At 41.6% G+C, this 23,168-nt stretch overlaps 1 protein-coding gene across 1 annotated transcript in view; it reads left to right on the top strand.

Moving 5' to 3' along the window:
- Window positions 1-2,341: 2,341 nt before the first annotated feature.
- CRISPLD2 (cysteine rich secretory protein LCCL domain containing 2) overlaps window positions 2,342-23,168 on the top strand; it is an 86,812-nt gene continuing 65,985 nt past the window's right edge. The window contains exon 1 of the mRNA XM_074201905.1: window positions 2,342-2,428. The gene's annotated coding sequence lies outside the window, so the exon portion shown is untranslated. The remainder of the gene's footprint in view (window positions 2,429-23,168) is intronic.

Genomic DNA, 23,168 nt, shown 5'->3' with positions numbered 1-23,168 from the left:
GAGAGAGACAGGGAGAAGACTGAGACTGAGACAGAAAGAAAGTTGAAGAAATGGGGAGAAAGAGAGACAGCTGGAGAGACAGAAATAGTTGGCAGTTGTGTCAGTTTCTTACTGGGACCCATTGCTTATATATTTTCTGGAAGCCTGAACCATGGTGGGAACAGGGGCTGATATGGCTATGGTTTATATAAAGCAACAATCTCCTTGTCCCAGGCTTGCCTGCCATCCCTAGGTCATGGGGCAGGCTGTCAAACGTTGGCTCGGCTGCTGAATGAAACTTGATTGCTGGGAAAAGCTCCTGATGTCATTTTTGACATCACTCTTTTCCTATCTTTGTCAGATTGCTCTGGCCTAGGACTTTTGACAGTAATTTCTGGCAATATTTGCCTGGGACTCCGTCACCCCAGGAATTTTCTTTTTTCATCATCTTCACCCCTAACCTCTGTCTGTCTGTCTTTCCCACTCACTTCTCCACCATCTTGTCATCATTTACCAAGGTCCTGCCAGTTTCTAAAAAGTCTTCCTGGGAACTCCCCTTCATTCCAGGGTCTCAGTGAGGTCAGGTGGCTGAGGGGACAGCTGAAGGCCACAGTTTCTTTGGGAAACCAACAAACGTCAATAGGGAAAAGAGAAAGAAAATGAATGAATGTGTGGTATGGGACCCAATGAGTATGCCCAATAAATGTCTCCAATTCCTAGATCTTTTCTCTGACTTTATATAAGCAGAAACTGAGTTCAGGAAGGCAAGGGACTTACCCAAGGTCACATAGCTAATAAGAGGCAAAGCCAGGGTTCAAGCCCAACTCTCCTGACTAAATCCAATGCTCCCTCCTCTAGAATACATTGCTTTATTGGATCTACCAAAAACGTGAATTCGGGTTATTTGCCAAGCCATAGCTAGAGAGAGGGTGAGTAGGGTTTTATCCAAATTTAGTAGAACAGCATAGAAGGGACCCAGTTAAACAGGAATTCTTACTTAAATTAGAAAACTCTTAGAAAATGACTTTCAGAGAGGCTGCTCCCCAGATGAGTTGTTCTCTGGCTCCAATTCGGCTCCTTCTCCCTCAGCTGAATTGGGAGCCCATTGATGCTACTAGCTACAGTCTGTGTGTGTTCAAGATTAGGGGGGCCCTGGCAGAATCCAGGCTCCGCCTGGTGACTCTAGGGCAGGATCCAGGTACTTTTCCGGGCAGGCTTCCAGAAGGGACATTAGGAAGGGAGTAAGTGTGAGAGGGAGGGGGAAAGCTAGTGTGGGAGAGGGGCAGATGTAGGGGGCCTAAAAACGGAGCTGGTGAGGGGGAAGGGCAGAAAGTTGGAGAGAATGGGGGGGGGTGCTGCCCAGTGTGAAGTGGAGAAAACTCGTGTGGGGAAGAGAGGCAAGTTGGTGAATGTAAGGGAAGAGGAGGAGGGAAATTAATGGGGGGGGGGGGCCCAAAGCTCACCCTTGCCTGCAGAGCCTTATCTCAAGGACTGTGGCCAGTCTCTCCTGGGGATTTTGGTTGCCCCCAGGAGATAGACAGTTCCCCGCAGCTAGAAAGCGCAGTATATAGAGCACTGGCCTTGGAATCAGGAGGAGAGAAGTTCGAATCCGACCTCAGACACTGGACACTTACTAGCTGTGTGACCTTGGGTAAGTCACTTAACCCTGATTGTCTGGTATCCTGAAGCATCTCTATTCGTCCTGATTCATATCGGCTCTGGAGGGGAAAGTGAGGCTGGTGACTTAGCACAGCACTCCTCAAATCCAGTTCATGCGCCTGTCATGGCATCACCTCTCTGATGACATGGCACGAAGGCCAAAACAGCCTCCTGGTGGGTGCAGGGGTGGCAGATCTCCCCCAGCCTCTCCCGACCCCCGGACACTTTGGCCAGATAGGGCGGGGGGGAGTCGATCGGAGGCGGGTGGGTGCGCACAGCCTCCCCGGAGCAGGCCTGGAAGGAGGAGGATGGCTTCCATATCCCACTCCCCACCTCCACCCTCCCCGCCCCCGGCCCTCCATCCTCGCATGTCCCCCAGCCCCCGGCTCTCTGGGACCCCCCAGTCTCTGAGCCTTTTCGCTCTCTTTGCCCCCCCATCCCCGGACTCCAGCTCTCCTCCCTCCCTTCATCTCTGCAATCCCTCGCCCCCTCCTCCCCCCTCTCCCCAGCCTGGCCAGGGGGCGGGGCCTGGAGGAGAGCGACCCTTTCTTGGAGCCTCCCCCCCCTCTCCCCCTCCCCAGCTCCCCTCCCCCCGCCCTGCTACTGGTCCCGGAGGAACCGAGCCCGCCCTCCGGGGAGGGGGCGGGGCCCGGAGCTGAGCATAAGAGGCTTGGGGCGCCGGGGGCCGCTCCTCACTGCAGCGGGCCGCTGAGACCTTCGGGGCGTCCTCCGGCTCCAGCCCCCCGCGGCCCCGTGCGTGCGGCCCCGCCAGCTCTCCGGCTCCGGGGAGGTGAGTGCTGGCCTGCCGCCCCCTTCGGACCCTTCCTTTAGTCCCTGACGCGCGTCGGCATGGGCACCCCCGGCTCTAGTCCACCCGAAGGGCTCTTGGCCCTTAGACCGCAGCCAGGGCAGAGAAGCCCTGGGAGGAAGGCTGGAAGCCCCTCGTCTCCAGTCTCGCTCCGCTGCTTCTCTCTGTGCCTCAGTTTCCTCGCCTGTAAATTCGATGACCTCTTCCAGCGCTAATCCGCGATCACACTTTATCTTGCTGTTTTTCCCGGCACATCTAACTGATTTTTATGGCACTTTACAGTTTCCAGAGCCAGGGGTGGGGAACCGTAGCACTAGCCGGGGTCTGGGCTGTGGTTCATACTGTCTGGGTTTTGGCTCCTTGGCCCCATTTTACAGATGAGACTCAAATTCAGTCAAGTGATTTGGGGGATCTTAATGTCGAGACCAGGCAGGGACTGTGCAAGTTTACCCAGTGCTCTTCGGCCCGACCCGGAAGGCAGGCAGTCTAAACCTTATTGCTTCTCTTTTACAAATGAAGAAACTGAGGCCTGGAGAGGTAACACTCATCTGCCCAGAGTCCTACAGCTAGTTAGTATCAGGGTCGGGACTCAGAAGCGGGTCATTTGCTTTCCCAAGCAGATCTGTTATCGGGTACTATCATCTTTGGTTTTTATAGCTGGGGACACTGAGGCACAGAGAGATTAAGTGATTTAGGATCATAGAATTAGTTCAAAACCCTTTTTTTGTTCCAGTGAGGAAAATGAGACTGGGACAGCTTTATTTAGATCACACAAAGGAGGTCACAAGGGCAGGATTCGAATCTACAGCTGACTGGCATCCTTTGCACCAGGCCCCGTGAGGTTTGTAGGAGGTGGTGAGATGGTGGCAGGAGGGTGACATGGTTCTGTCAGGGAGCATTGTGCATTCAGCTATGTGGAGGGACGGCTGTGCACATGTGAATGAGACATGTCAAAGCAGCTGCCCACGTAGCTGTGAATGAATGAAAGAAGCAGTCACTCTATCCGTCTCTATCATCAGCAGACACTATAGGAACACCTGCTGGCGGCTAGCTGCCGGAGAGGCAAGGAAATCTACTGCAGGGCTGACCACCTAGCCCCAGGACAGAGACCGTGAACTTGCAAACTGTCTATTCTCTATGTATTAGGTAATATCAGTTAAGCCTAGGCTGACTATGTAGCTAGGAAGTGATGGAAGACTTCAGAGGGAGCAGGGCAGGGATCACCAAAGGACGGAAGCTAGAAAGCTTCTTGGGAGGAGATGGGCTTTATAAGAACAGTAGGACTTAGGGTAAGCTCTCTTCATTTAAAAATCAGTTTGAATTCTGGACAAGCTGTTGCTCCTTTTTTTTCCCCTTCATAAAACAGAGTGGACTTGTGTAAATGACAGTCTTCACTTTCAACCAATGCTGAATTCAAACCTTGTATGATGTTTGGCCACTCCTATGGAGAGTATGTATATTTTGGTACAAACTTTCCCACTCACCATGAGGCTCAGGGCTTCCACTGAGTACATTCTCTTGGCTTTTCATTAGTTCTTTTGTGTGAAATGGGTGGGTAAAGTGGATCTTTGCCCAGAGTGGTCACTGTGAGCAAAGGGGGTACCTGTGCCAAAAGAGACATTGCTGGGGGTTTAAGCATCGTCCTGACTGTTGTGTAGGCATCCCTTAGCCCCTCCTGCTTTCTTCCTCTCCTTTTTCTATACCCTCCCTTTCACCCCACTGCTGCCCCTGCCAGTGTGGTTTTGCATTTGCAACCAGAGTATCAGAGTTCAAATCCCAAGTGCCCCTTATTACTTTTTGGATCTTGGAAAAGCTCCCCTACCCTCGAAAATCTTGTAACTAATAATTAAATATAGCAGAGGATCTGACTAGAACTGATAAGGTAAGACATTTAGCCCCGTTAACTATGAAAGATTTTTTCTAGATTTAGGATTTAGGATTGTCCTCCAACTAAATGGAATTTTGTAGGGATCCAATAACGGAAGGTTATATGCCACACAGTCTGGAAAATCTACAACCCCAACAGGAGAGTAGGAGTTAAGAGAGATTCTGAAAAGAAGGAACTGAGAGTTGAGTTTGCCTGGTCTACTTGGAAGTGGGTGGAGCAACAGAATACTGACTGCTTTCATCTCCTAAGATGAGAAATGTCATTCCTACAGGAGGTGCCCACCTGGACCATTGTTCTGTTTGACCATTGTTGTTTGGGAAGGGGACCCCTTACTGAACAGTGACCTTCCTTGCCTTCAAGGATCTGGAAAATACCTTGACTTTGTCACCAGCGGTGATTTGTTCTGTATGTGAGGTGCCTCTGTGTCTGACTACTTGGGGCCCAGGAGACCATTTCTGCAGACTCATTGGTTTCTGATCAACCCCAGATGTGCCGGAATGCCATCACTCAGTTGAGGCTGATGGATTTTAAAGGAAGAAAAATACAGTCTGGGTAGTTTTTTTTTTTCAGTTTGTTCAGCTGAATAGATGCTCATAACTTCATGTAACAGGAATCTGAGAGCATCTATTCAACCCTCAAACGAAGCACATCTTGTTCTGGGTTGGAAATGGGGGGCAGGATTGGGGGAGGGTGGAATTTTGTTCCTTCTCCTTCCCTTTCTTCCCTGGAAACTTCATAACAACAGTCTTGATGTCTTGAGAGAGGTGTTCAGTTCCCCCCACTGAGTCCTACTGTTTTGAACAAAGAGAATGAACCTCTTCCTGATCCCATGTCCCCCTCCCCTCATCCTCCCCCCCCCCACCCCAAGGTTTTCTTTGTGGCTCTGACTATGTAATCCTGGTCAGTCCCAGCACAGACTCCACTTTTGAAAGGACCGCTCCTTCTATTCTGGGGAGATGACTTTTGGGTTTAGTCTGTCAGACTCAGAGATTTATCTTCCCTCGATTGCTAAAAACCAGTTTCAGAGACATGGTTCTTCTGGGATTGAGCAACTTCTAGACAGTGTATTTTTCAAATGCTTTTTGCTATGAGAGAGATAGTTTGGCCCAATAGGTGGATAGAGACTGGACTAGCAGTCACCAAGATCTCATACACTTACTAGTTCTCTGACTCTGGGCAAGTCTTTCTAAGACTTGGCTTGAAAATGGGAATAATAGAGGCAGTTAGATGGTAGAGAAGGTAGAATATTGATCCTGAAGCCAGGGGAACTTGGAGTTCAAATTTAGCCTCAGATACTTACTAGCTGTGTGACCCTGGGCAAGTCACTTAACCCCAATTGCCTCGGGGGGGGGGTGAATAATAAAGAATAAGAAGAGATCCTACATCACAGAGTAGTTGAAAATATCAAAAGTGATAATCTATGTTATGTATAGACACTAATTGTGTGTCCCTGGCAAGTTACTTGACCCCCAATTTCCTCAAAAGGAGGGGGGATAATGAGACCCTATATCACAGGTTGTGAATGTCAAAGCAGATGATCTGTATAAAGTGATATACAGACCTTAAAAGATTATGTCAAAGTCTGCTCCTGTTGTTTCAGAGAAGTCAATTAGTCCCTGAGTTCAAATCCTGATTCTGACCCCTATTGACTGTGTGATCCTGAGCAAGTCACTTAACTTTCAGTACTCTCAGGCAACAGTTTAAAGAGGACCAGTTACAAACAGGTTGTCAGTCTGCCTATGGGGAGATCAATGAAAGCACAGGGCTGGATCATATATACTGAAGAGCCTTCCTCTTGAAACCATGACCTAGAAATCTCCAATTCTGGGAAGCCTCCCTTCCCACTCGGCACAGAATGGCAATGTCTCCAAAAAGGTCAGTCTTCTATTTTGGATCCTTTTAAACATTTTTTTTAACAGAAATGTCAGAGTTAGTTCAGCTAAAGGGACCATGTGAATGGAAAAGACTCATCTCTACTTGGTTTATTATATCCAGGCTTAAAGTTTGATGAATCATAAGGTGGTTATACTTTAGGAGCCCCGTCACTCATCCCATGTGCTATATAATTACCCTGGACTTTAGTTTCTTCACCTGTAAAATGAGGTGTCCCACTCCCCTTCATTTCTCTCCTACCTCCCCCACCCCATATCTAATCAGTTGCTAAATATTATGACAATGATATGGCAAAATGGAGAGAATGCTGGGCTTGGAGTCAGGAAGACCTGAGTCCAAATCCATCCTCAGATACTTAATAGCTGGGTTGCCCTGGGCAAGTCATTTTACCACTGTCTGCCTCAGTTTCCTTAACTGTAGAATGGGAGATAATCACAAAGACTTCCCAGGGGATCCAATCAGATCATTGTAAAGTCTACTACAAAGTCTGGCATATAGAATGCATTTAATAAATGCTTATTTCCTTCCCCCAACATCAATTCCATGATATCTCTCATATCTATCTCTTTTTGTCCACCTATCCTCCATTCTGGTTCAGACTCACATTTCCTCTTGCCTTGACTATTGCAGTAGTTTTCTAACTGGTCTTCATGCACTTATCCCTTTTGTGCATGCCTGTGCCCATGTACACATGAAGCATGCACATACATGCACTGTATGAATATGCTAGAAAGAAACACACTGACACATTCATGTGTTCATGTTTATATATGTGTATATATAAAACATGTATATATGCATATAACTGTGTGTATGTGTCTGTGAATGCATGCCCTTTTATGTTTGCATATATGTATATGCCCACATGCATAAGCAAGTGTCTAGATGTATATAATACATGCATGTGTTTATGTATGCTTATATAAAAATGTATATAGGTATATGGACCAAATATGGATGATGTATATGCATGTTTGTATGTATGTGTACATATGTTTCATAACTAAACAGGAATGATATATGCATACATGTGCATGTACTGTATACCCATGTGTATATGTGTGTATATGTGCACACATTTATCTACATATGTCTACATATGCATATATGCATTTTTTCCCTTTATAACTGGGTCTCTCTATTGTCCCCAGACTGGAAGTAGAGTGGCTCCTATAGATTAACAGGGAAATATTGCCCTGCTCCACCTCCAGCCTGGGCAGATTCCGCCTCCCTCTTCCCATCTGGGGCTCTTCTTCTTGGTACTGGACTCAGTGTGATCACCTAGTCATAATAGGTAACATTTCAAGAGCACCTACTGTGTACCAGGCCCTGAACTAAGAGCTTTACAAATGACTCATTTGATCCTCAGATTGTGAGCTCGGGTGATCCACTAGCCTCAGGTTCCAAAGCTGCAGTGATGTTAGTCTTGCCCCACAGCACCTTGGCCGAAGGAAGGTTCCTAAAGTACAGGTCTGACCGTACTACTCTCCTACTCAAGAAGTTTCCTTGGCTCCCTATTGCCTCTAGAATGAAATACAAATGCTTCTGGTTCTAGCTTATTCTTACTTAGTCAGGCAACAAGTATTTATTAAGTGCCTATTTGTATGTCAGATTCTGTGCTAGGATTATAAAGAGAAGCAAAAAATAAATAGTCCTTATTCTCAAAAAATTCACAGTCTAATAGAATATAATTTATATTCTAACCAAAGTGACCTATTTGTACCCCATGCAACATTTGTGTCTGAATTCAAATGTGACCTCAGACACTTACTAGCTCTGTGACCCTGGACAAATCACTTAACTCTGTTGGCCTCAGTTTTCTCATCTGTAAAATGAGTTGGAGAAGCCAATGACAAACCACTCAATATGTTTGCCAAGGAAAACTCCAAATGGAGTCAGGAAGAGTTGGATATGACTGAAAAACAACTGAATTGTGACCGTACCTCTTTCCTTCCCCCCACTCCCATCTCTAAGCCTGAAATGCCTTCCCTTCTCAACTTCCCCATGTAACGACTCCATAATTTCAAGGCTAAACCCTGGTGCCACCTTTTACAATAAACCTTTTCTCATTCCTGCTGTTATTAGCAATTACACTCCGGTTATCTTGGACTTTACTCTGTGGTCAAATTCTGTGGAATTCCCATTCCCAGTCTCCCAGGAGCATGGAGGGTCCCTGAGAGCAGTGATGATCTCATTTTTGAGCTCTTCCTCTAATACACAGAGGATGAGTAATAAAATGCTTATTGACTTCTTAAGTCCTTCCTGTTTTAAGGTTAGAATTCCTTAGTCCTCCTAGAGCAGGGCACCCCAATTAGGAGGTCAGAATTCACCTGGAGATGTGGAAAGACTTGGGAGAGCTCCAAACCAGTTTGCCAGGGTTCTCAATAGGATTCCAACCACTTCAAAAACTTGATTGAGCCTATCCTATCTTTTTTTGTTTGTTTTGGATGTATAACTGTCAGCACTTCTCCCCCCCCCACCCCCAGGCTCCCTGCATTTCCCATCTAAAGCATTAAAACAATTAGACATGGCAGAGTTTTTAGAGATCATCTATTATGACTCCCCAGCCCCATTTTACAGATTATGAAACTAAGGTTCAGAAAGGTTAACTTCCTTGCCCATGATCACACAGGCCATTCATATCAGAGATAGGATTTGAGTCTGTATCCCTGAGTGCAAAATTAATATTCTTTCTACCATGCAATACCACCACCAAGATTTGGATTCATTCTCAGCTCTGCATTTACTATCTGTGTGATCTTGAGTCAGTCATTTTTGTCACTCAACAAACATTTATTGAGTACTTTTTATGTGCCAGATGTTGTGTGTGCCACTCTCAGACTGTTTCCTCTTCTGTAAGATGTCAGAGTTAGACTAAATGGCCTCGAATCCCTTCCAGTTCAATATGTAGAATCCTATAATTTTTTTATTATTAAAAATCTGGACAAAGACAATCAAAATTTCTATAGAATTCCTTGTACCCCACATATAACATTTAATTTGTATTATAAGGGTATTATTCTTGGCCTCAAGATTATTCCAAAAAAACCTAATGGTGTCAGTTACAGTCTGCTGTGAGAGCAATAACTATTAATAGCTTATGATTTGGAGAAATTGAGTTCTCCTTTTCTATTTTTAAGACCTTAGTCAGTGAAAGTCAAGCTCAATTTCTCTTCTATTCCACTCAACCCTACATGTAATCTCTAATCTCAGGTGAATCCCATTCAGTTAAGCTTGGATAGAGACAGATCCTTTAATCAAGGTAGCCCAATTTAGGTTTAGAGATAGTTTCTCTCTCCAAAGGTAATATGATGTCACTCAGCCCCTTCTCTCCTGTTGTGTTAATTAGTCAGAGTTGATGGCCATTCCTTTTTCAAAAGTACATATAAGCACTGAGCCCAACTGCCATTATGATCTTTGGTCAAAGAAAGAGATGCCAAATGAGTATCCGTTTTTAACCTGATAATAAAATGATTGAATTTCCCAGAAACTATGTCTCTTGAACCTTTTTTAGTTATCACGGTTAGAAGAGTACAGGTATTGGTTTATTCCTTTCTACCCCTTGAGGTGTAAGCTTCTGGAGAGTATGAATTATTTCATTTTTGTCTTTGTGGCCCCAGAACTTAGCATATTTGAGTTTAACACATGAACACTTCCATGGGCCGTGTCGTTTTGGTCACAAAGAAGAAAAATATCGCTAGTGAGATTGCATAAAGCTGTTGGAGAAAAATTATATATGAGAAAATAATGCTAGTTAACATTATTCTGCATTTTAAGGTTATTCCAGTCAGTTCTTCCAAGAATCTTGAAACCAGGTGCTGTTATTATCTTTATTTTATAGATGAGGAAACTGAGGCAGAAAGTGATAAAGTGACTTGCCTAGGGTCACTCAGCTAGAAAGGATCCAAGACCAGGTTTGAGCTCAGCCTTTCCTGCCTCTAGACCCAGTGCATTATTCACTATGGCGCCACCTAGTTGTTCTTAAAAGTACAAGGTACCTCTTCTTAGGAGACCATTTGCTGTGACCAGGGCAAGACACTCTTCTGGTGATGCCTGTGATTTGCCTCCAAGACTGCAAATATTGGCAAACTCACATTTTTTGCTTTGTTCAAATAGGGAAGGGCAAGTCATCCTTCTGCAGCTGGTCCAGATAATTCAGAACAAGTCAAATAGTAAAGATGGGTGTGGGGTTTGTTTTGTTTGGGGTTTTTTTTAGTAGTTAAAACTTTGATTTCCCTCCAGATTGAGATGTTTTATGCACAAATTGACTTCAGGTGGAGGAGAAACTGTTAGCATATTTATAAGCAACAGAAGTTCTGCCTTTCTCCAAGAAGAATGTGCTGCCTGTTTCTGAGCCTCTGCTGGGAAGTCAGCTTCCTCACGCATTAGAGGCTACTTGTAATTTTCCCACATCATGCAATAAGACTAATAATAAATGCATTAAGAAGGCTGGCCATTTCTCATCATTCATTCAAAAGGTATTCAATATCCACTATATGATTAGAAGTCATTGCTCTGGTCCTGAGGAACATATACTTGGCTTGGAAAGCAAATGCAGGTATAGGTGAGAAAACTGGAGGACTGCCAATGTGTGTTATATTAATAAAGTGTGGTATTGACTCTAGTCTATGGACTGTAAGAGTAGGAAGGCCCTTAGGCATCATCCTTAGCATCCAGGGGTTCTTAAGCTTTTTATGAGTCACGGACTCCTCTAATGGTCGATCTGGTTGAATTCCTTTTCAGAATCATGTTTTTAAATGTATGAAATAAAATGCAGAGGATTAAAAGTGAAAGCAATTATCTCAAAGTAAGATTATCAAAATATTTTTTAAAAGGTCATGGCCCTTCAGTTAAGGTAATACTTGGTTTTAAACCCCCCACCCCCACCCAGGTTGCCCTAATCCAAATAGTCTGGATCTGTCATTTAAATATCAGAAAACTGAAAGAAAGTGATTGAATTAGGTCAAATAGGGAATAGATGGCAGAGTTGAGATTTGAATCCAAACCCAAGGCTTCTTCTGTCCTCACTTTAGCATCCAGATAGCCCAACCCCTCCCCAAGTCTGACAGTGACCACAGAATTACCTCCAATGTATAGCTACTTTGTCCATGAGTTGAACTATACCTCAGGGTGGGGACTCTATTTCTATCCCAGGAAGAAGAGTGGCAGGCTAGGAAAATATGGTAAGGGATAGGAAGTCAAATTTGGGAACCACTCTTCCCAATTCAATTCAAATCTAATATCTTAATATTTCTTATAAGCAAAAATTTTGAAATTATTCTATCTTCATGGGCAAAAGATTTTGGTAACATTAACCCTAAAGATACCTTTCAGTGATGAAACAGTATAGTCTAGCAGGTAGACCACTGACTTGGGAACCAAGAGAGCCCAAGTTCAAGTTTTGCCACTGACACGGGTAATATAATTGGCTCTAACATAATGATGTCATTTTGATTTTCTTCGAGAACAATGGACAACAACCAGTCAACGTGACCCTGGACCACCTACTCCTTTGACCTCCTAGTGTTCTAGAAAACTCTCTTTAAGATACCAAGCTCTCTTTAGCTTTCAGGCAGCCCCTGAGAGAGATATTGATATGCCTTTATAAAAGGCATCAACTGAGAGTTTTCTAAACCCATGAAATCTCTATGAATATTTCTTGTCATTGTCATTGTTCAATTGTTTCAGTCTTGTCCAACTGTCTGTGATCCCAGTTTTGTTGGCAGTGATACTGGAATGAGTTGTCATTTCCTTCTTTAGTTTACTTTACTGTTGAGGAAATGGAGACAAATAGTTAAGTAACTTGCCCAGGGTCATACAGTAAGTGTTTGAGATCATTTTTGAACTCAGGTCTTCCTGACTTCAAGTCCAGTACTCTAGCTTCTGTACCACCTAGCTTCAGGCTATATGGATCCTGCCCTCATGGAACTGATAGTCTAGTACAGGGAATAGAAAGGGGTAGATAAATATAATACAAATTAAAACACGAAAAGAGCTTGCGAGTAATGCAAAGTGCTAATGCAAAGCTAGGAATATTGAACCTTCTTGGAGGGTGCCACATTTGAAGTAGGTCATTTAGAAGGAAAGATGGGGAAAGGGAGAAATGTCCTCCCCTCAGTTTAGGAATGAATGAAACCTACCTCCTCCCAAATCTTACTTTGTCACCAAGTGTTTCGAGCAGGTTCCTACCACAAAGGCTCATGCTCAGTTTGTCCAATGTAATATCCAACCTTTTCTAAACTCTCTGGGAGAAGCATCTGAAAGAAGGAATTGTTCTCCAAACTGGATCGAAACCTGCAGCTCCTCTCCTGCCTCCCTTCCCCCACCCTCTCTTCAACACAGCCAATTTGTTCTCATTTTAAGGAAAGCACCACAGGCAGAAAATGGGGCCAAACTGTAGTTATTCCCAGGGAACTTCAAGTCTTATGCTTTATGGGTAGAGAGGAGGTATGTGCAGATCTACTTTGGCATCGCCAAACAAAGTGCTCTCTCAAACTGCCGAATCAACCAAGTACTGTCTGAAGAGTTGGCTAAGGTGTGTGCCTGTGCGTGCGTGTGCGCGTGTATGTGTTCATGTGTTCCAAGCTCATTGGCTTGTTGATCACTGCTAGAGCTTCAGCTAATTTAAACATTATACTTACTATACACCCATATATGCATGCACACATACAGTTCACATGTGCATACATATGAGAAGATATACATATGTGTATTTTGACAGTTTTGTTCATTTCAGTCATGTTCTGCTCTTCCTGATCCTATTTGGGATTTTCTTGGTAAAGATGCTGAAGTGGTTTGCCATATCCTTCTTCAGCTCATTTGATAGATGAGGAAATAGAGATAAACGGGGTAAGTGACTTATCTAGGATCACACAGTTAGTAAATGTTTGAAGCCATATTTGAACTCAGTTCTTCCTGTCTCCTGACCTAGAGTTCTATCCAATGTTCCATCTAGCTGCCTATAGACGACATAGATAACTACTCATATACATATGCATATAGGAGTCCCAAAGTCAAAGTACAGTTTAAGCCTTAAATGCACATATAATATATGCATGCATATTTACACAAACATAGATATACATATACACACATATACAACATACACATGTATGCATTCACAAATATAAAAAATGCTGTAGGGCTAGTCAATTTTTTTTTTAGGTTTTTGCAAGGCAAATGGGATTAAATGTTTTGCCCAAGGCCACACAACTAGGTAATTATTAAGTGTGAGACCAGATTTGAACCCAGGTACTCCTGACTCCAGGGCCAGTGCTTTATCCACTCCTCCACCTAGCCGCCCAGGGCCAGTCAACTTTAAGCTCAAAGGGACCAAGGAAATTATCCCATTTAGCCCTTCATTTACAATTATAGAAACTCATGCAGAGGGAGAACTTGCCCAAGGTCACCTATCTAATGATAGGCAGGAATGTGACCCAGACTTGGGTTTTGCCAATTTAGACTTCTCTTTCTTTTTTTTTTCTTGTTTTTTTGCAAGGCAATGAGGTTAAGTGACTTGTCCAAGGTCACATAGCTAGGTAATTAAGTGTCTGCAGCTGGATTTGAACTCAGGTCCTCCTGACTCCAGGGTCAGTGCTCTATCCAGCTGCCTAATTTAGCCTTTTCTAACATTGATCATTACCATCCACTCTGGATCTTCCATAATAGCTAGTACTTATAACAGTCCTTTAAGATTTACAAAGCAGTTTGCACATATTATCTCACTTGAAGGAGGATAGATACTATTACAATACCCATTTTACAGCTGACTTAAGTGAAATTTGAAAGAGATTATGTTACTTGCCCCAGTTACAGAGCTTTTAAATATCCACAGTAGAATTTGAACTCGTCTTTCAAGTTTCAAGTTCAGTTCTCTACCCACAGTGCCACCTAGCTGTCTTGCATCAAAATTTTTCATTTCCAAAGCAATTTAGACAATTTTGAAGTCTTTTAAATTTCTTGAATCATGGGCCATGATGTGTATTGGTGGTGACTGTTGCTTAAGAGGAATCCATACTGCTTCTACCCTCACATTATTTTTTTAAATTACATTTTTCAAAATTTTGAGTTTTTTGTTTTTTTTTCTAGTTTTTGCAAGGCAATGGGGTTAAGTGGCTTGCCCAAGGCCACACAGCTAGGTAATTATTAAGTGTCTGAGGCCAGATTTGAACTCAGGTACTCCTGACTCCATGGCCGGTGCTCTATCCCCTGCACCACCTAACCGCCCCTAAAATTCTGAGTTTTAAATTCTGACTCTCATCCCTCCTCCCTGAGATGGTCAGCAATTTGTTAAAGGTCATACATGTGCAATCCTGAAAAACATAATTCCTTATTAGTCATGTTGTGAAAGAAACCACAGACCCTACCAAAAAAAAAAAACCCATACACATACAAAATAAAGTGAAAAATAGCATGCTTTGATCTGTATCCAGACTCCACCAGTTCTTTCTTTGGAGATGGATTGCATTTTTCATCAACTGTCTCTGTTACTTAATGCAAGTGCGTAAGTCATGAGATAAGGGCCACATCAGATTTAACAGCTCTCTGGAGGCCGGTGTAGTTGGCACAGTACCCTGGTCTACATGAAGAGCACTAGCCAGGCACACACTTAATCTGGTGAAGCAACTGGGGATTTCAACTTTTCATTTCTTTGGACTGTGCCAGTACCACAAGTGGGCACATCGTAGCTGAGAGCATCACTTTAAAAACATTTTTTTTAAATCTCAACTTAACAAACTGATCAAATGAGCACTTCCAGCAGACTCCATTTTTTATACATATATATTATATACAAAACATTTTTTCTTTTTAAACATATAATAAATTCAACAGGTAACTTTCAAAGATTTTTCTATTTAATAATTTTTTCTCTTGCTTTTCTTCTGTCCTCTTTTGTGCATTTAAAAATGCTTCAATGATCATTTCCCTCCCCCACCCTTTCCCCTTTTTGGCACCTCTGTTACCAAGCTCTGCTTTCTCTCTCACTTTTACTCTTACCACGGAAAGGGAGAAAAAAACCTGGGCAAAACTGTATTCTTGTAACAAGTAAACTGAATCCAGCAAAACAAATCTCCACATTGGCTGAATTCAAAAATATATTATATCTCATTTAGCACCTTAAGTTAATCAATTTCCTTTCAGGAGTTGAGTAGAAGGCTGCATCACATATTCTTAGGAATGAATGATCATGGATCTTTGCATTGATAAGGGTTCTTAAGTCTTTTTAACATTGTCTGCTTTTACAAGATTGCCATGGTAGAAGTTGTTCTGGTTCTGCTCACTTCCCTCTGCATCAGTTCATACAAGACATCCAGGGTTCCTATCCTTTCATCATTTCTTATAGTGAAGTAATTTTCCATTACATTCTTGCTGGTACTCCTATTCATTTCTATTTCTTTGCTGTAACAGAAAGAACAGCTAGAAATATTTTTGTTTCCATGGGTTTTCTTCTCTTTCTCCTTTTCCTTTTCCTTTTCTTCCTCCTCCTCCTCCTTCTTCATCATCATTATCTTCTTCCTCTTCCTCCTCCCTTACCCTTCCTCCTCCTCCTTCCTCCTCCTCCTCCTTCTTTTTTCTCCTCTTCTTTCATCTTTTTTTTTGGCATGTTCCAAGGCAATGGGGTTAAGTGGCTTGCCCAAGGCCACACAGCTAAGTGTCTGAGGCCAGGTCCTCCTGACTCCAGAGCCAGTGCTCTATCCACTGTGCCACCTAGCTGCCCCTCTTCTTCATCTTTTTATCAATTTGGATTATAAGCTGAATAGTGGAATGGTTGCCTTAAAGGAGAGGCACACTGAAGAAATTTTTAAGGCATAGTTGTAGTGTTTTCCAGAATGACTGGATCTATTCATAGCCACATCAAACAGAGCATCAACATTTCTGATTTCCCACAATCCCTTGAACAATTGCAATTTTCCCTTTTGTTACTTTTGCCAATCTGGTGAATGTGAGATACAACTTTAGAGTTACTTTAATTTTCATTTCTCTAATTACTAGTGATTTGAAGCATTTTCATGTAGCTATAGAGTGTGTGGATTTCTTCCTTTAAGAGAAACATCAATTTTAATGCGGGGTACCAATTAATACCCAGTGTTCATCCCAAGGTCATCTGGTAGTTCTAATGTCCTAATCACAATGTCAATAGCCTCCTCTGTGGAGACTCTTCTCACCCCAATTAATCATGCATACAGCCAGGTCTAATCATGTCTCTCTCTTTCTCAATAAACTTTACTGACTCCCTATTACCTCTAGGAGTAGCACCCATCTGATATTTAAAACTCTTCACAACCTAGTCCAATTCCTATCCTTCCAGCTTTCTTACATATTACTCTGAAATTCTAGATTTATGATCCATTGGATTACACTTAGTAATCCAACCCTACCAGTCTGCTCACTGTTCTGAAGAAACAACTCTCCATCTCCCATCTCTGTGTTTTTGTAGTCCTTCATGCCTGGAATGCCCTCCCTCTTCTCCTCTGCTTTTTAGAATCCCTGTTTTCAACTCTCAATTCAAATGCCACCTATTATACATACATACATACATACATATATGTATACATAGATAGATAGACACTTTCATACACACACAGAGTTTCCCTGTTTTACTTGCTAGTATACTATTTTATAAATTATCTTGTATTCATTTTGAATATATTATGCATAAATTTATATGTGCATAGGTCATCTCCTCTATTAGAATATCAGTTTATGTTTATATCCCCTGAATTTAGCACAGTGCCTGTATATAAAATGCTTAATAAATTGCTATTTGTTGCTATAATTTGGACCTGGAAGGGGCTCATTATTAGAGGTTATTTAATCCACTCTACCCCATTTAATAGATAAGAAAACTGAGGCAAGGAGAGGTCACATGGTTTACTAGGGGAAAGCAAATAAAGGCAGGCACCTAGTTGTTTCCTTCCATATCCTAGAAAAATATTAAAGAATAGCTATCCCAAGTACTTTCTGGTTTTTATTTTTATTTTTTTTATAAAAGTGATTCATTTCTGCCAAGTCTAGCCTTAGTTGGATTTACCACCATTGACCCAGATAGTTTGAAATTGAGGTCTCTGCCCACTGTCTGAAGAGGTCTCCTTGCAGTTTAGGAGTGTGGTGGGGGTGTCTGTTGTTGCCATTGATACTTCATTCCTGGAATTTCTGGGTGGTTTGGTTGAATAGTTCTAAGGACTGTCTTTGGCATCACTCATACTCTCTCAAATTTCTGGTTCTTGTCTGGGCATTGATTATTCTGGAGAAGAGAGAGAGCAAGGGGAATCCCCTGCTCTCTGGGCACTGCCACTACTTTTAAAAGGAAAAATCAGTAGAAAAATAAATGGAAATCTCAGATGAAACCCACAGCATCTTTGAGAGAAGACTTTGTAATTGGAGATGTCTGGGGTGTGGAATCAGGAAAGTCTGGTTCAACTATCACATCCCAATTTTATTGGTGGTGAAACTATTGCAAAGTCACCTGACCTCTGAGCCTGTTTTTTTCATTTGTAATCTAATGGGGTGTTTGTATCTAGCAAACAATTATGTACAAACAAGTCATAAACAGAATAAGTCAGAAATAATCCTGGAGGGAAGGCAGGGACATTAAATAAAAGTATTGTTAGTCCCCGTTTTTAACACAGGGAAACTGAGGCAAGGTGAAAGGGAAATGATACAAGAAATCAAAGTCAGGAATATATCTTAAGTTTTAAGTATAGAATTTTCTTTTTTTAATTTTTTCCAAGTACTCTTTCTATATGTCTTTGCTTCTCCATCACTCATTTTCTTCTGATAAATCTTACTGAATTCCTCTCTTATGCCTGTTGACCTGGATTACTTAGCATACTGCTATGTAATGTGGGAGATGGAGGAGAAGACTTGACCCTTTGCTATCAAGGATCTTAAAATCTAGACATGATCAGCAAAAATAATAAAAAATTATATTATAAATAAAGGTTAAATCATAGAGTACAGATTGTAAGTTAAACACGAGTTGAGAGACGGGGAAAATCCAAGTCAAAAACCAAATCATGGACTGCCTCATAAACCTAGGTTTTGAAGGAAGCTTCCACTAGACAGATGGAGCCTTCAGGCTGCAGTAAAAGCCCAAATCATTAAACTAGAGTTGGTGTTCTATCCTTTAACCCTGAGAGTAATCCTTCTGGCGGTTTTCCTAAACACAAAAACTATATTGCAGACAAGATGAAACAACTCATTCTCATCTTCATATTATGTTCCCTTGCTTCTCTTCTATAAGATTTCAAATAGGTTACCTCATTCATGAACAATGTATCTGTGTCTAGGAGAACCCTTCTAATACGTCATCCCTTAAAAGCTTTGGTATCATTCTAGCATTTCACTGAAAGCTCAAATCTGGGGCACAAGCCCTGCCTTTGCCATCTGTTGGCACACTCTCCAGTCATTGGAGTCTTGCTTTTAACCTCTGCCCCCAAATGCTTTGTAAAATTTTGCAAAGTCATGTACTGCTGCCTGTCTGCTTATGTAGTAATCATTTTTGTTCCACACAGGCAGTTGCTTTAACAAATATTTTACTTTTTTTTCTTCTTGATGATTTAATTTCCCCTGTGCTCCACACCCTCCATCCCCATGCCCTATTCTCCCACGTTTGGATTTCAAATAGCTTATGTCAGAAGGAATAGAACTAAATTGATGGCTTCTGGCAGTAATTCGTCAGAGAGATATGATGCTTAAGAGGTGGAGAGGTGAAGGGTAGGATGCATAGGGTGAAAGGTTGGAGGATTATGACTCTTTCCTCTGACTGCCAAAAACTCAGAGTGGGAAATGAGCAAATAACTATTTTTGATATTACATAGACTGACAAAACTTAAGTGATTCTGGTGGTTGAGTGGTTGCGTAGTGTCTACATTCAGAATCCAAATCTGAGAATAGTCATCTCTGAGCTACCAGCCAACTACCAGATGGAATAGTCAGTTCTTGTGATTTGTGAATGAGTAGGTGAAATGTCATCCTAATGTCAAAGCTATCAAATCTCAGGATCTGAGATGTTGCACATTCCCTGTGACAGTTATTCTGTCTGACCAAGAAAATTCTATCAGTCACATGTCTTCTAATGGACATGAATAAGGCATCAAAGAAAAATGCTCCCATAAGAATGGATCATCTTGACTTTGAAAATCCTGCCTTCCTTCAACACCCTGATGAGTTATGGTAGCTATCAGTCATTTTCAAGACTGTACCCCCAATGGCCACTGTCCAGTGCTTCATGTCAAGCGCTTTAGAAATGCTTGGTGGCTGGTTGTCTTGGTGATAGAATGTTCATTGGTTCTTAAGGTCAAGTAGCTGATTGCACAGAGATGAAGGGCAGAGGAAGGGCAATGTTTTGTATGGCTTTAAAAATTGGCTCTTGGGGCAGCTAGGTAGTACAGTGGATAGAGCACTGGCCCTGGAGTCAGGAGGACCTGAGTTCAAATGCAGCCTCAGACACTTAATAATTGCCTAGCTGTGTGACCTTGGACAAGTCACTTAATCCCATTGCCTTGGGAAAAAAATTGGCTCTCTTGGATTCCCTATGAAGAGTTGATAGAAATGTCCTGGTTGTGACTTCTAATTGATTCCATTAGCAATGGACTATCCCATTAGCAATGGACTGTAATTGGAAGTGGTCTGAAAGAAGTGATCATTCTGATTGGCAAAGGGGTCATGGATGTTTAGAAACATGTGACACTCTCCCACCTATCCCATCTAGGTGAACTAACATGTGAATATTTTATCATTTTTGTCAGGAGGCAGAGTGTTGCAAAGGAAAGAACACTGGACAGGTCAGAGGACCTGAATTCACATAGCACCTCTGCCACTTACTACCTGCAAAACCTTAAACAAATAATTAGACCCCTCTGGGTCCTAGGTGCCTCCTTCCAGTTCTAAATCTATGATACTGCCACAGCATAAAACATTTTTAGAACTCCGATTTTGGAGTTGCTTGCAGATTTTATGGCGCATTCCTCCAAATGGCCTCACTGGTGTCCACTTGTCATCTTGAATTTTAGAAATAACTAAAAAAAGTTTCAGAGACATATAAAGTGGAAACCAAGATTGGTAACAATCATTTGGTTTCAAATGAGGTGTAGCTAAAATATAATGAGGCTAAGTTGGGGGGGGGTTGTTTCTTTTAAAGTAACCAGCTCTGAAAGAAAATGAATTTAGCCTGGAAAGTCCACTGGAGAGCTATACGATTCAATCTCACCTCAAATGTTAGAAAATTGAGATTTAGATATGCTATTATTTGCCCAGGTTCACATAGGTAGTAAGTATGTACAACTATAGTAATAAGGGCTCAAATCAAGATTTTCGGACTCCAACCTCAACTATTACCCATGCAGTTTCTTTTACTCCCCCCCCCCAATACTTTCAAGACATGATACCTTGGAAGAGGAGGAAACTCAAGTTTTTATATTTTATTACTTTATGGTTACATCTTATCGCATTTAGAGGTTACCAAAATGTTTTTTATGCTTTCACTTAGATGTTAAGATGAAGCATAATGAGTGCAGGCAGACTTAGCATACCAGTCTCTATCAACCAGAGGGTACATTAGTTCAAAGCAAGAAGCATTTAATTAGGTAACATGTTAAACAGCAAAGGAAATCCTCACATTTCTATAAATTTCCATGCCACCAGTCAAGAAGGAGCATTTATAGGGAACATAGCTTTACTAGAGAACACATATAGGAGAGCATATATACATAAAAAAATTTATGGTCAGAGCAATCAATGAATATTTCTAGAGTCAAGCTGAAGCCTCTTTCTGCTTTTGATATGACTGATGTTATTTTCTTCTGATATTCTGCAAGCTGCTGGTGTTCTCTTCCTTTTTTTACAATCAGCTATCTTCAGCAACCTTTTTCTTCTCCAATATTGCAGCAACAATGAGGCTGATTCTTCCCAGGGGTGGTAGCTCTACTTTTAATTTAATCTATAATCTCAGGGGTTATTTTGACTCTTCTGTGAGTCAGATACACAACTGCATTCAGCCAATCATCAAACATTTTAGGCACAGATTAATTTTATCTTCTGAACTTCTTTGCTTTTGCCTCTGCTACTATATCTTGAACTCATTTTGTAAATACAGTTGTGGTGAATATCTTTGTTTTGTCTCACTTTTTAGTAGTAGGTCCATGCAAATCGTTCCAAGGGCTTCACTTAGCAAAATTAGAAGGGAATGGGAAGGTAAAATAGACAGCCTTCATTCTGCTTTGACATGCACCAAAATCTATTCTTGCTACACAGAAATCACAAATTCACTTGGAGTTTTAATTCTTAACTTTTCTCTTAATTTCAGTTAAACCTTTCTACTTTGCATGGTATTTTTTAAACTTTTTTTGCTGTAGAATAACTAACTTAAAAGAAGAGTCTAGGAGCATTCTGGAGAAATGTTGCCAAATTAGTTGGGATTCCAAAGGAATATTGGAAAGAGTGGTACATCTTTCCCTTCATTCCCAGAAATATCACATCAAAAGGCGGTACTTCTGGGAAGTTTGGCCAAGTGTAGTGCCAAATACACTGTGCTTGGATTATGTTTATTTATATCTGTCACAGTTACAACTTCAGGGATTTTGACATTTCTCTTTCTGACCTTGCTCTTCTCCCACCCACTCCTCCCCCCAATTCTTCACCAGAGAGTTCCCATGGCTCAGTTTTCTCCCTTAACTATGTCAGCATGACTTTTTTTACCTTTGAGTGGCACTTGCTCTCTTGTATGCCCTACTTCATCCTCTCATAATCTCCTCTGCTCATTATTCCTTGGGTTATAAATCTAGCTTAAGATCATAATTTCAGGGGAAGCTAGGTGGCGCAGTGGATAGAGCAACAGCCCTGGAGTCAGGAGTACTTGAGTTCAAACCCAGCCTCAGACATTTAATAATTACCTAGCTGTATGGCCTTGGGCAAGCCACTTAACCCCATTGCCTTGCAAAAACCTAAAAAAAAAAAAAAATCATAATTTCAGAGTTGAAGGGAACATCAAATAAAATCTAATTTAAGATTTCCTCAGTGATACAATGGGTAGATTTGAAGGGGCTTATGAGTGTGGATAAGGTAACACCAGTATTTTAATATCATTGGTTTCCATTGTCATCCTATATATTTTATTTTGTGCATCTGAAAATATTATTTGGAGATGGGCTCCATTGATTTTACCAGACTGCCAATGAAGTATGTGACACACTAAAGGTTAAAAATGCCTGACCTAGTCCTACCTCTTCAATTTACATGGGAGGAAACTGAGGCTTATATAGGGAGGCAGTGACTTGCCCAATATTAAATAGTAGAGCTGGGAATTGAACCCAGGGTTTCTTGTTCCAAGTTCATTTCCCCCCATTTATACAACACTCTTTCTATTCTTTGCCTTTTTGTATCCTTATCTACTTTCAGTCTTTATCTGGATCCAGATGACCCTGGAGGAGAATGTGAGGGTAACTTAGCACAGCATCTCCTTCACTCAAATCCAACTCATTTTCTTGTCATGGCATTACCTCTCTGATGCCATGGTCTTCTTCCAGAATGAAGGACAAACATAGTCAGTTCAGTTTCTTTGATTTATTTTTCTTTTCTTTTCTTTTCTTTTCTTTTCTTTTCTTTTCTTTTCTTTTTTCTTTTCTTTTCTTTTCTTTTTTCTTTTCTTTTCCTTTCCTTTCTTTTCTTTTCCTTTCTTTTCTTTTCTTTTCTTTTCTTTTCTTTTCTTTTCTTTTCTTTTCTTTTCTTTTCTCTTCTTTTCTTTTTTCTTCCCTTTCTTTCTTTCTTTCTTTTTCTCTTTCTTCCTTCCTTCCTTCCTTCTCTCTCTCTCTCTCTCTCTCTCTCTCTCTCTCTCTCTCTCTCTCTCTCTCTCTCTCTCAGCTTGCCCAAGGCACACTTTCTTTCTTTCCTTCTTTCTTTCCTTCTTTCTTTCCTTCTTTCTTTCCTTCTTTCTTTCTTTCT

The sequence above is a fragment of the Macrotis lagotis genome, chromosome 1 (assembly GCF_037893015.1).
Source record: "Macrotis lagotis isolate mMagLag1 chromosome 1, bilby.v1.9.chrom.fasta, whole genome shotgun sequence".
Lineage (NCBI taxonomy): Eukaryota > Metazoa > Chordata > Mammalia > Peramelemorphia > Peramelidae > Macrotis > Macrotis lagotis.
Note: the sequence above shows the minus strand (reverse complement) of the source record. Positions and strands in the feature narration are given on the sequence as shown.